A 14,496-nucleotide genomic window follows, 5' to 3' on the forward strand; every position below is an offset into this window, starting at 1 on the left:
GGTGTCAGTAATCTGGAGCTATTTTGTGCCTTCAGGTGAGAAAACAAAATTGGTTTGTGCACAACCATTAACAACTCTTTCGACAGTTAAGCAAGTGGTTTGGAAACGAGCAGTCGAGATTGGAAGAATTCAGCAACCCATCCACCCACCCACCCACCCACACACACACACACAGGGCCGCACACATGCATGCACCCACTGAAAAAAAGTCATTTGTTCTACCTCATTAGCATGTATTGTGGTGAGCGGGCGTAACACACTGAAAGGTGAAATGGGTCCGCCATGAATAGCACACCAGTCGGCAGAGGAGAGGGGAGGAAAAGGAGGGTGGAGGAGAATGGTGGGTGTGGAGGGCGGGGTGGGTTGAGGAGGGGGAGTGTCCAGATGGCTGGGGACCTGCCGCACACACAGGGAGCCTCTTGCTCGCTTTTTTTTTTTCCGCCCCTCTGCTGATTGCACCTTTTCGACTACACTCACTTTCACTCGCTCTCTTTTTGCAGTTCGCTTGCCTTTTTCTCACTTCCATCAACACACAGGCACACAAAGGCCAAGCCCATATGTAACCTCCCTTCCTCCAGAGTTGCTGCTCAGATGCAGCCGTCGTGCTCGCGCGTGCACGCGGACGCACACATCAAATATTCTCAGAGGTAATGTGTGTCCAGGAGGCAGAGAGCAGTTGAGTGCAGCCCAGTGGAGCGCCTGTTGTGGCCAACTGCACCTCTATACAAGCTGGTCGCCTTCTTTCCTTTTCTCCGCCTTCTTGTCTCTTTTAACCACCTCCTCCTGCATCCTCTACATCAATTTTTCTGGCTTCCACCTTGTCATTCGACCTTTGTTTTTCTTCAGGCGTCTCTTTATTCCTGCTTTTCTCTTCTCCTCTCAAATGGGGTGACGCGTGTATGCCGATATACGCTTAATTAAAGATATACACTCGAGTTTGTTAGATAACACTAAGTGTTCACCTTAAAGTGTGACACATTTTGGAGAGATTTCACATATCCTCTCTCTTCAGTCTGATGACTGTGGTATGACTATGTTTGATGTGCAGCATTGAAACTGTTTCTGGCGAGTTACATCAGATTGCACTAAAGCTGAGGCCATCTTTGGTCGGTTTGCGAGAGGAAGAGAACTGACGTTTGCCCTGATGTTCCCTTTCCCTTTCTTTCTGTATTATGTAGCACTGCCAGAATATCTGTTCATTTATCTTCCCATCTGTGTGTGTCTGCGTATCAGTGTGCCAGTCTGTCACTGTCTCTTTCTCTCATCCTTCTCCTCTTGATTCTCCCCCCGCAGCCACCCCACCCTCTCTCTCCCCTTCTCTCCTCTACACTTTTGACTCTTTGCCTGTGTCTCTCTCAGACTATGTGTTCCCTCTGTGTCTGGTAGAGGATCACTAATAGTCTCCACTGGGGTGTAAACTGTGTGAGGTTCTGTGTATTCTGTAGCCTGTGCAGACACACACACACACAGGCACTCCTCACATGGAGACAGCACACAAGCAGGGGTTAGTGTGCAGGGAAGACAGAAAAGGGTGTAGCAGAATGGAGGCAGAACTGTCTAGCTTATTGGTGATGGTGTACAAACATAACCATGCATTGCTCTCTGCGACTAGCTAACTCTGTTCTCTCACGCACATATCACCCTGTGCCATTAAACATGCTGACGCTGAGTGGCCAGAAGCTGTCCCGTGGGACTTTGCTTTGTATGTGTCTGTGAGAGAAAGAGATTATTTTCTGTGTGTCTCACTCCATCAACTCCGCCATTCAAGTGCACCTCATTGACTTATCATTGAGTTGGCCCTCCAAAGCCCCATTGAGTTTACCAAGTCTTCCACAAAAAAAGTCACTTCAGTTCCTTCCAATAGAACCCCTCATCACACACACATACACACACCCTTCACCCACAAAATGATATACACAGGATGGCTCCACCCCACACAAAACAGCTTTGACGCTCCATTGAAATCTCCTTAGCAAAACGGTTTCTCCTCATCAGTATTGTGTGACTATTCAGTGCGTTAATGCGCCCGTATTAAGAAAGCCTTTTATTTGCCTGTTTTGAATTTAAGCACATATATTAACCCATATATAGAGAATGAGTCCTTATTAGCCTGCGTGGGGGAGGTGTCAGGAGGTTGCAGGAGGACACAGAAAGAAGGCTATACAGTACAGTATATGCAAGCTTACTTAAAGCCACAGTATTGACTTGTTTAATTCTTGAATGAAATAAGCCCCTGATGCTCATTCACAGACACACTCACACGCAGAGGGAGTAATTTAACTCAGCACGGTTTGTATCCCAGTTTGCGGTGCTGGTGCCACTGATGTATGTGTGTCTTTATTTTATTTGTATTTTTTTTTTTTTACAAAAGTGTTCAAATGGCAGGGGATGCCATTATAACAAACTGGTCAGATTATGGGTATTACAAACATAGACCAATGCAAACAACCATCAGTGTCTGTCTGCAGGGTTTTGCAAAGCTTTTGTTGCAGTCAGCTGGATTATGCGTTTTGGCAAGCCTCTCGACAAAGTAGTTGTTTGGTTGCCTACGTCGGCTGCTGTTGTTACCTGCTTTTGTTGCAGATGAGGCCGTGAAAGTGGGCCTGATTCCAGGCAGTTTTGGGCAGAGGAGAACAGATGATTTGAAAAGAGGCTTTAGCATCCTGCAACACATATGAGATGATTTCATTGATGCTTTAAGCCGGTAAAATCTCATCAGGTAAAAAATCTGATCATGTAGCCTGACTGGTATGGGCTGGTGATAGTTAGGATGAGATGTCTTCCTGTTACTACTGCCGAAGCTAATCAGTACGAGTTCTCTGGTTGCAGTAACTGGAAGTGGGATATGAAGTTAAGCTCCCAACAGTGTATTGAATAAACTCAAATGCATTCTATCAATTCCTGTCTCTGAAATGAAACTTGAGCTTAGAGAGAGAGACTGGGTTTGCTAGTGCTTTTAGGGGCCACGTGTCTCCGGAGAGCTGGAGCAGCTATTGCTTTTGTTTATACGCTCCCATACTCACATCTTCTCTCTTTCATCTCGTCTTTGTCTCTGTCCTAATATAATTCTTTTTCTCTCCTCCCTTACTGGCATTTTTAGCAGCTCACTGAGGGAACATTAGTGCTTGTTGTCTTGCACTAACATTAAGGCGCTTTGTCTCTGATCCTCCCTGTTGTGGGCACGCACACGTTCACGCTCAGGCGGCGTGGGACATAAATGTAGCTAAAAGGAGGATCGTGAAAATCTGCTGCCATTTTTGTCCTTTACACTCTTGAACCTGAGACACGGTTTACGAGGCTGCGTGAATGCGAGCGCCTCTGTTAGTTCGCATGTGTGCAGATGCCTGCAAGCTGACAGGGAGTGAAAGCCCAGACATATGTTAATCAGATGTTGCGATGATGGCAGAGCAGAAGGAGCGAGCGAGAGAGGGAGAAAGAGCACTGGAGGGAGGAATGAGGGGTAAAAAGAAAGGAAAGGCTCTTAAAGACAGAGTGAGAGAGGGGAGAGAAATGAGAGCCAGCTGAAGAAGAAGGATGCGGAGAGAAGATTTCAGGAGTAGTCTGGAGAAAATGACAGGAAGTGCTGCAGTGATTAATTTTCTTACTGCTAAACCACTGCTGAGAATCGATTAGTTTAACTGAAGGGGCCCACACAATAAGTTTCAGGTCACTAAACAAAAGTGATTAATGTTTCCTGTAGGCACATGAGATATACATACTAACACACACAGTGCACAAGGAGGTGTTTTTTGTTTCTTTAGATCTTTAGTATGACATTGCTGCCCAATTTAAACCCAGGAGCACCATTTAATTGTTTGCCTTAAGGATCAGACAAATGAAGCTTAATGAAGGGCTGAACATTCACTATTAAAGCTGCTGAAATCATTTCTTTGTATTAAAAACTATATCTTCAAGTGAGCCTCCAGATATGCAGCTTCCCTTTGCACCATGGAAAGGCTGCTAACTGTTTGTTTCTACTCCCGTGAGCTGAAAACTTTATCAGTTTTAAATTTTATAAAATTCTGATAACTTCAGTTGCCAAAAGCAATAATTCAAAGCGATAAAATTAAAAGTAAAGGGGATAAGACAGAGTTTCAGTTTTATAGGTGGGATGAGTCTTATTTAACTGACAGCGCTGACACGAGTCAGTTGCTTTATTTTGTTTGAATTCAGAAGATTCTGCACACTACCCAGCTTGATGTCTGTTCTCAGATTTCATGAATCCAGTGTCCGCTGTTCATCCTAACAACAGGGCTCTAACACCTGGTTATGATTCAGCCGTAAGCACGAGCGTCGTCGGGAGCTCCGACAGCTGTTTTTGACATAGCTCGTGTATTCTGTGATGACTCTTGGGTCATGAAGGCAACTCATGAGTTGACTCATTGGACACATTTTCAACTTTGTTTGTCCTTTGTTATGTTCATGGCTATCTATTATCATATCATTTATTTGCTGGAGGTCCGTCGTTCTCTTCAAATACTGTCAACTGTTGCTAATCACCAACTAACCCTGCTGATTTTGTCCTTTGTGTTTATAGCAGTTTTCAACCAATGTTTTGGTTGAAGTAATGCCACCATTTGAAATGTGTGTGCATGATCCAGGTATAAGGAATAATAGATAGATAGATAGATAGATAGATAGATAGATAGATAGATAGATAGATAGATAGATAGATAGATAGATAGATAGGTAGGATTTGGTGTCTAGATTGTGTGAATGGATTATTACTTTATCATGGCCTGTCCTAGTAACTGAAAATCAATTTAAAAACTGAATAACTTCATCTAATTTTTCATCTATTTTACACATGAATCGGTATTTAAATTCTACTCTGTATTGCAATGTCGACACCTTACCTGGTTGTGTGAGAACACAGGGACCATAGTGGCGAGAGAGTGAGTTGCTTAGGAAACAGAAAAGGCAGAGAAACAGGGATAAATAATTAGAGAGAAAGAGGGGGAATCCACGACGGAGAGGAGGCAAGAGCAGAGATGTGGGCCATTTTTACTCAAGAGAGTTCAGAGGGGGTCGGAGAAGCCTGCTCCAAATGGATTTTCCTTGTTTGTAATGAGGCTACTTCTTCCAGTGCATGTGGCGCTTTTGGAGGAGTTGGACGGAAAGAAGGACAGCAAGGCGAGCAGATAGAGGAGTAAGAGGGTGAAAATGGTTGGAAGTTGTAAAGAGAGGGCAGGGAGTAGGAAGCACAAGGAGGAGGGATTGCAACTGAAGGAGAAAGAGGCTGCAGAGAGAAAGAATAATAGGAGTGCAATAGTGTTCGGTCATAGATCTTTCTGATGATGTTATGCAGTTGCCAAAGGGTGGGGGGAGGGAGAGAATGGGGAGAAAGGGAGGTAGGAAAGGATAGATGGTGGGAGAAACAATCAGTTACTGCAGGTAGTGGTGATCAGTGAGAGGGAAAGAAATAAATGGAACATGGAATAGAAAGAGAGGGCAGATTTGTGACTGAAAATATTACAGCTGTTGTGCTGCAGAGGAGGAAAGGAATAGCTTGGTGGTATTCCAAATGTGAAGCTGTTAAACTGCGATGTAGAAATGTTAAGATGAATGGAACGGCATCTGGAAAATTACAGCTATTTTTCAACAAATGAGCTAATTGTCTAAATCCCTTGTGAATATACTCCGGCACAAAAAAAAGGACATGCGCTGCATGTAGAGCACTTGTGTCTTTCTTTGGCCTTCATTTTCAAACAGTGGTTCAGAGGCTTTAAATGAGAAACATATGAGAGAGGTTCACCCAAGGAAAACTCTGGTAAAGACAGTGACCTGCTTTAGCTTCTCTTTGAAGTGAATTCCACAGTCCTGTGCTCATATTACCTTCCTACTTCTGTTCTCCTCCTCCTCTTTATTTCCTCTCCTCTCCCTTTTACTCTTATCAATTTAAACTGCTCTTGTCATTTCATTTCTTTCTCTACATTGGTTTTCACTCTTTTGCTCTCGTATTCATTCACTCTCCTCTGAAGAGGAACACTATGTAACAGACTGAGATTGATATTTTCTTTCTCTTGTTCTCACTTTTTTTAGTATCTTTCTTTGATTTTACATGACTTATGTGGTGTACTGAGAGATGGTTTGTGTCCTCAGTGAAAGACTAATCCTGATTTTACTGCATTCACACTTTATTCAGTATTAGTGAATCACTTAAGGATATCTTATAGTTCCTCATCTATATATCTGATTGGCCCAGACTGCCCAACTCAAGTAAAAAACAGAGAGACTCGGTAGACTCGCTGTCTTGCTCAGTTCAACCTGAAAACAACCTGCCAAATAATGACACTTCCTAATCCTATACGTGGGGAGAAATCCAAAGAAAATACATGTCAAGTGTCAGTGCACAGGTAGCAATGACATAACGTAGGGATCTCTGGCCTGAAGAACTCATCTGATAAGACGGGGAACGATGAGAGAAAGTGTGGAAAGGAGGAAAGGGACCGCGCGTTTATGAAAGCAAAAACAAGGGCAGAGAACGAAGCAGAGGGAGAAGTCAGAGGCAGCGCACAGATGGTGAGCTGTCAGCGGCCGGCTGTGCCTGTGTGTGTGCGTGTGTGTACCTTCATATGTGTGTGCGCTGTTCATACCATGCATATTTGTGGATTCTACATAAATGTGGAGTGCATGTCTGCCCTTGCTTTCTTGTGTGCATCCATGCATGTGTGTGTGTCTGTGCGTGTCTGTGCCCTCTGAGCTGAGGAGAGGTACTGTATGTGCGCAGAGCTGTTCTTCCCAGATGGCACTGGCAAACAGACACTGCAAGGCTGGCGGAGCTGGCACGCCCACCTAGTGCACAGTTGGCACTGCCCGCCACCATGCTTTCCCCTATGTACCGGGGGCGAGAGTACCTGCTGCCAGCCGCCTAAGCTCATTGACTGGCAGGCTGTCTAACTACTGACTTTTTTCCATTGGTAAAGTTTCTCTGGCTTTGTTGGATCCCAAGAGAGCGTTCCTTTGACCCTAAATGAATGTAAAACCTCCTGGTTTTTTAGAATCCGCCATTCAGGAACAGCATTTCATGAGTATGTTACAACAGAAGCTGCAGCCAATGCAGAAACACAAAGTCAAGACATGAGGCAATATCAGACAACCTGTCACAAGAGTTCACGTCACAATTTAGGCATTTTAAATGGTTTCAGTTGCACGCTGCTGCATTCTAGTAAAGTCAGCTGTGGCAGGCAGAGCTTTCATTCATTGCATGTCTTAACTTTATTGTGCCCTGACTAAACAGCGATGTGTCTTAACACACTGCTATGATCATGCTGATCTATAGGCCTCTGCTGGCAGGTTTCCAGTACTGGAGGCTTTCCAGCTGAACGCCTTGATGTTTTCGTTGTGCGCATGAAGAAAACACGCAGAAACATACAACACTGAATAGCTACCAACATAAAAGACCATGTTAGTGCGAATGCTCGTGTGTGTGTCTGTGTTGCAGATGCGTTTGAATACATTTATCTGTCTATGTGTGTGGGCTTGGGTGATGCGGGAGTGATGGTGGATTTTATATTTTGCATGCCATGAACAGGACGTGTAAAGTAAGTACAGATGTATGGAAGCGTGTGTAACTGTGATCCTCTGCTGTGTGTACTCTGTGTGTGTGCGTGCGTGTGTGTGAACGAGGAAGCAGCTGTGCGAGCGGCAAGTGTGCGCCAGGTCGACAACACTTAAAGCAGAACCAAGGCACGTGTGTGTGTGTGTGCTTGCGTCCGCATGTGTGTCTCTATTCTGGAGCATATGTGTGTGCGCGTGTCACAGTGCGCATGTGTTTGTATTCTTGTGTGTATGCGGGAGGGGTGGGGAATTTGGCCACCCATCTGTGCTAGGCTATTTCGCTACTGTTTCTGCAGGCATACACACACAGACACTGTCACACACACATACACACACACACACTGTGGAGCACTGTGCCAGGCAAGCTGTTCACTAGCTGGCGCTGGCAACGCTCCAGAGAGAGTGGTGGCATCCATCTGTAGCACTGGAGAGTGGTTAGGCTGTGTCTGAGTCTATGCGTGTGTGTGTGTGTGTGTTTGTGTTGCCACAGAAAAGCAAAACAATGGGACTGTCTTGATGATGCTATTAGTAGTATCAGTCGTGGGTGTGGGGACAGAGTTCAGAGATGTGCTGGTTGAAAAACTGAGGCTGTTTGATGGACACGGGGGATGGATGTGGCGAGGATAGCGATCTGAGGCGCCTCCTGCTGAACAAAGACGACAACATGTGATGCTAATACCCAGAAATGCTAGAAAACTAATGGACTGTCACAAATAATATCTCACATTTGTATATGGAAAATTAAAAATAAAGTATCAAACCTAAAATTTATGGCCAGTTTATGATTATTTTTTACTGAACTAAAGATTAAGATCTCACATTAACACATGATTATTTAAATAAAATGCAGATTGTAGACACTGGAACTGTACAGTCCTGTCAATGATGCTTCAATGGTATTGTGGGCCATGTTTAGCTCCTTTCTTCTCGCCTGTCAGTGGACTCAGATGGCTGCGTGCTGACAGGGATGCGAGACAGTGAAAGGTGAAAGAGCCCAGTAGAAAGGATGTAACAGTTAGATGAAAGGAGACAAAGACACATCGCTGACCTAAAATGGGCTGTGGTGACACTGGGCATGTGTGTGTTTGCGCGCAAGCAGAGGCCATCCCTCTGCCACCTTCGCCTCCAGCCATACTTTACTCACAGCCACTCAGAGCCATTAGCAAACCACAGTCACTGTGTCACCCACAAGAACACAGGTACACACACACACACATGCGATGTAAGCTTAGAAATGCCCCGATCCAAGGTCTCACCAACCACTGCTCCCTGCTCACCAGATGTGACTAAGACCCTGTTTTTAAACATCTTCCCCCGCAGGGCAGAGGAGGCAGCAGTGGGGGTAGAAGGGGAAGGAGAGTAAGAAGGCAAAGGAGTAGTGGTTTTCAGAGAAGAGGTGGTAAGGGCTAAAGGTTTTTTTCCCTCTGTTTTGCAAATCTGGTTCTATTTAGCACAGCCCTGGAACACATTTCATAAATTGCAGACATATTTTTTCAGAGTGGTTTTGGGGAAGATAGTTAACCGGCAGTAATTTCCAACACATGGCAGCCGTCATGTGATATTTTGAAAACACCAGGCAGACAAGCTTGTTCCCTCTCCCCCAGGAACCCCCACTCTCTTACTGTTAGCCTATGCCCTCTTTTTTCTGTTCTTGTCCTCTGCCTCCTGTATTTGATTTCCCATCTGTGTCTCATATGCCTTAAATGTTATCTCTTGTTTACAGGCTCTCCCTTCAGCATCCTTACCTCTCTTTTCTCAGCTCTTTCTTGATCTGTTTCCCACATCTGTTTTCAACCCTCACCCTTTCATCCATGTCTGTTTTCCTACATGTCACACTAAATAACTGTACTCTCACTTAGCGTCCATTGTATATCACTCGACTCATGCGCCCCCTTTATCCATCCTTCCTCTAACTGGGTGTCTCCGTCTCTCTCCACGTGGTAAGAGATAACTGTCATGTAAAACACGACGGCCTTTACTGTCTGTTGAAAATTGATCTTGCTGCTGAGGCCTGGAATATATTATATAATATTCCTTTCAGCATGGACACGCACACAGATACAAATTGGGTTCCATCTGGCTTACGGCTCCAACACACTGTAAGCTTTCAGCAATCTTATATATTTTATTGAAATCCGCACTGTGGATCTAATAAATCTGGGTAGGACATCAAGTTAGATATAGACTGTGTGATGATAATACCAACTGAATCGTGGGCTGCAGTGCCCAGCTGTGCTCCAGTATTGCTACTTCCTTCATGTTGCAGTCACGATAACAGCTGGGACACACATCATACAAACAAACGTAACGCCGCAACTGTTGGTTGGTTTGCTGGTTAGCAGACGTAGGTCATGGCAGCAGTCAAACTGTGAGATGTCAGTACCCTCTGGCCCAGGCCATGCAGTGACCAGCTTGGAACCTCTCTCTCTGTGCAACAACCTAAAACATCATCATGATTCCTTCACATTGGTAGCGAGGAACTCCACATATATTTATAATAAAGCCAGAGGCCAGAGGGTTTGATATGGGAAAGGCCTCATTCACTCTGATACCTTTAAAGGAGGTTGGCAAGCAGAGAAAAAAGGGGCGCAAGAGTGGCTCATGGAAACAAAAGCAAATATGCGTTATTTATAGTGTCCGAGGTGTGGTCCAGCTCCTGAAATTCAGATGTATTATCTCCAATTGAGCGAACATAAAATGGAAATAATGCATGCGAGCCTGTATCATTGTGAATTAGTGTGCTTGTGTTTAGAGATGGAGTGGCTATATGAGTGATTTTAAGCTGTACTTGAGCTACAGACCTGAACAGTTCTCATAAGGGGTTTGTGTATAAATGTGCAGCCTGTTCATAGCGGTTATTGTAGCGCTGACATATATGCATGTCAAAACGCACAACCTATATCGAGGTTCAAAAAGCAATTTCGCTGCTCTACACTGTAGACTAAAGAGGTTACAGACTGGCTGTGTGGGAAGCTTTAGAAAATAAAGCCATGTGTCATCGGCATTAGGATGTGTGCTGAGAGTTTTGTGTGAGTCCTTTGCTGGCGAAGAGTCTTGCCTGGGAAAACGCCCAGACCCATTTGGGCTCACTTTGCTCTGTGTCAGCATGGCATCAGAAATGAACCAAACTGTATACAGAAAGCAGTTTCCAATAGGCTGGCTTCCATCAAGTGACCAAACATGGCTCACCGAGGCTTACATGTGATTTACATCATTCTATTTTTTCCCCCCAAAACACACCATTTATATCATTATTTAGACATCATGTTGTTAATGAAAATGACAAGCCAGCTTTATATAAATAAACGATGTCTTTGATGGAGTATTCTAAATATGTTGAGCCCCGTTTGGCCCCACTGTGGAAAAATGTCAGATGGAATTAACATTTCTATTTCCATCAGCACTTTAATAATGGTAAACTCTGCTCATAATGGCGGTAAATCTCCCGAACTCGCTGTTTGTCACTCTGCAGCTTGTCTTTACTTTTACCTCTCGCCGACCCTAGTCTTCTGTCACACACATCCATTGCTCATCTTTACTTTTAAAAGAGCTCGTAGTTCAGCTTTGCCTGGCAACAAGATGTGGCAGGAGTACTTTCGATTTGAGAGGATGCATAACGGGCACTGTGAATCATTTTTATTGTTCCTTAACACTTGCTTCCCCTCTCTGTGCAAGTGAGACTTTTTCTTTTCAACAGATGGGTAAAACAGACATTACTATAAATCTGACTTAAAGAAAGAAAAAAAAAGAGCTTCTGATGCTATACACCACATATGTTTTATTGACCGCTGTGTGTGTATGTGTGCAAACGTGAGTGTAGGTCTGAAAGATCGACGTGTTTTTGTATGCATATATGCACGTATATGTGTGTGTTAAAGTTTGTGTGGTGGAACAGATGGTGCTCAGACCTCTGTGTGCAGTTGAGAAATCTCCGTATGTTGCACTGAGAGAAAAATAAAGATATGGTGGGAGATGAAAAAGACTGTCAGCATTGATCCAGAGCCAGTCTGTTTGCAAAGTTTTAGTGCTGTATTGTACCACATTTTCACTGTTACACTCATCAACGGGGAAAGATTAGGGATGGGAATCCATATTGTTCAATTTCCTGGGAAGATTATCTTTTCCTTTAAACAGTGTTTTTCTTTTTTAGACAGCTGTACAAATGTTGTCAATGTACTTCCTTCACATAGAAAGTTAACCAGAAATTGATAATACATGACCAAGCAATAATCTAATCGATATGGCATCGGTATCTATAAAATGATATCCAAACCAACCCCTCCAGGCAGCACAAGCACACAAGAAACTGATCATTAATATAATCACAAAGGGTGGGAATGATAAATATGATTCAGTTCAGGTCCCCTATTCTCATCATTCAAATCTATTGCAAGTAAACACAACCTTTAACCCCCAAACTTCCAGAATCACCAGTGAGCCATATTTCAGTGAAGCAAACACCCAGGTGTAACATACATCAATAGTAAGATGATGGACTCTTAAACTACTTCACCAGCTGGCCGGTCAGGACAACATTGGAAGTTATTAGTTCTTTTTTTTTCTTCACTGTGTTAAATGACTCAACTATCAGTCCATGTCTCAACCCCATCTCTGATTACACCGAAATATAAATGATGGATGTTTAACACGAGGGAAACCAACATCACCTTCTTCATTTGTGGTAAATGTTAAACGAACACGTAAAGCAATCGTTTAAAGCAATTAAACACATAATTGCTATTGACAGTTTGCTGACTTTAACAAGCAGAAACTACATTGTGTGCACTGGACATGCATAATTTAAGACAACGTTGCTGATATTAAGCGTTAAGCAAAAACCAACAGTGAACTTTCAGGAACAATATGTGATCACCAGTGAGTGTTTGCAAAGGGATTGACTGAAGACAGGAAGAAAAGTGGGGGGAGAAAAGCACGAAGGTAACGAAGGAAAGAGGGGGAAAAAAGGAGGCGAGGAGCGAGAACAAGGTGGTGAAAATAAAGTCAAAACTGATGCGCTGATGGTGGTGCTGCTTTCCTCTGCATTTGAATCCACTGCATCTGCTGTGGAGGAAAATAAATAAGACAATGGAGATCAGATGTGTGTGTGCGTGTGTGTGTCTGTGTGAGAAGGACTGAGAATTGTGTTGTTTTGCTATCAGTGTGTACATGCATCCCTGCAGCTGTGTGTCTGTGTATGTATTTGTGTTTTTGTGGGCTTGTGGTAGGGCGTTGCATCCATACATCTTCTTGACAAGCGGGTGGACTTTGATGGGACATGCTCTGCATACTGCTCCATCTGGCTGTGCGTGCATGTATGTGTGTGTGCATGTGTGTGTGTCTGTGTCTGCGTGATATTCCACTTGCATACAGACAAGATTCCTCTTGTTTCTCTGCGTACTCTGTCTGAATCTCAATCATCCTACCTGTCGCCCAGCGCTGTTCTTTAACACATCTGCCCTTTCATTCTCTCTCTCTCTTTTACCGCTCTTTGGTCCCTACTCCCCACATCTGTACCCAGCACACAGAGCAATCACCACACACCACTATCACACCATCTCAGTATCGTTTCATCTCTTTCATTACTACACAATTACCTATCCGCCATGCTCCCTCTCTTCACACATCAATGTGCGCTATGTGCTGGAATAACCCGCCTTGGGGGCTCTATCGTGCACAGCCGTGGGCACGTTGTGGAGACCAGTGCTCAAGCCACAGGCGTCCTGTGGCTTCGGTGCCTCGTGGTTTTCACTTCAGCACCTACACATCGGTGTTCCCAGTGAGGGTATTACACATCAAGATTACAGGGTTGCCGGTGTGTTCAAGGCACACGTGGGCCAGTGTGCATGCACTTTTCCATGTAATGATGGTATCTTACAGTATGTCTGACTAATACAATTGTGCGCTCACGCAGGCGCCAGCGCACGGTAAATTGTTTATGCCACAGCCGCCAACTCTCGAAAATTCACCCAGCATGATTGAAATCCATTGTCGTTTTGAAGAATGGGATTTGCCTGTGTGAAGTAGTCTCAAGTGGCATATTACTGCCACTGTTATCACATCATTTTCTGGGTCTCCACTGGTACTCTCGGCGCGCACACATACACATTCGCAGAACCACGCGTACACACGGAGGCAATTCTAGCTTATGAAGTGTGTAATGGAGATTGTTTGACTCTATCGCCCGATGATAGACTTTGAAGTCATTGTGGCCTCGATGAATAATCTAAAATATCAAGGTTAGGCAATGTTGCTCTCATTTCGCAAGGTGATTTGAATACGAAATGACCTCCCAGTTTTGCGTGCGATGATGAAATGTGCGAGGTTTTGATATCACATTGTTTTTTTTGCCTTGAGTTATGGGTTAGCAAAGTCCTCCCTGTAACATATTGAACTGTTTCTCAGGGACCACGTTCCTCCTAGATATCGTTCATTGCAACAATCCTGTTTTAAGCGAGTGATGTAACTTGCGTGTAACCTTAGAAAAGGCATGTATCACAAGTCAGCGGGGGGATAAAATCTCCTTTCTTTGAGCTCGGCTGTAAGAGGGTACGGGCGAGAGGGAGAGAAAGACGAAGAAAGGAAGAAAAAAAAAGCGAGAAAGAGGGAGCGATTTTTGCAAACACTGAGGATCACGTAATCACGGACGATGCGAACGGGTGATGTAAGTGTGAAGACATCCCTGTGAGTGGCAGGTAGTTGTCCAGGGCTCTGCCTCATTTCTAGGTTTGATTAAAGTTACAAACCAGAGCAGATCGAGCTTTGCTTTGTTATTTTAACGGGAGGGATGTTTGGCATGATTTGAAGAACACAGCATATTCAGTCACTGTTGTCTTAGTCTGCAGTTGTTGTTTTTTCAAATTTTTGTGTGCCTTTATGACAATGAACGACAATCCAAGTAAGCAGTGCTTAGATATAAAGAGCTACCAGCAGAATAAT

General features: G+C 44.1%; 1 protein-coding gene across 6 annotated transcripts in view; it reads left to right on the forward strand.

Moving 5' to 3' along the window:
* The window catches only part of runx1t1 (RUNX1 partner transcriptional co-repressor 1), a 65,372-nt gene that overhangs the window by 22,270 nt on the left and 28,606 nt on the right, over positions 1 to 14,496 (forward strand). The window contains exon 1 of one of the 6 annotated variants that reach the window (XM_076879176.1): positions 8,912 to 8,959. The exons of the other annotated variants lie outside the window; for them this stretch is intronic. The gene's annotated coding sequence lies outside the window, so the exon portion shown is untranslated. Of the gene's footprint in view, positions 1 to 8,911; positions 8,960 to 14,496 lie in introns of those variants that run through there. 6 annotated transcript variants of the gene reach the window in all.

This window comes from Maylandia zebra, linkage group LG22, assembly GCF_041146795.1.
Source record: "Maylandia zebra isolate NMK-2024a linkage group LG22, Mzebra_GT3a, whole genome shotgun sequence".
Lineage (NCBI taxonomy): Eukaryota > Metazoa > Chordata > Actinopteri > Cichliformes > Cichlidae > Maylandia > Maylandia zebra.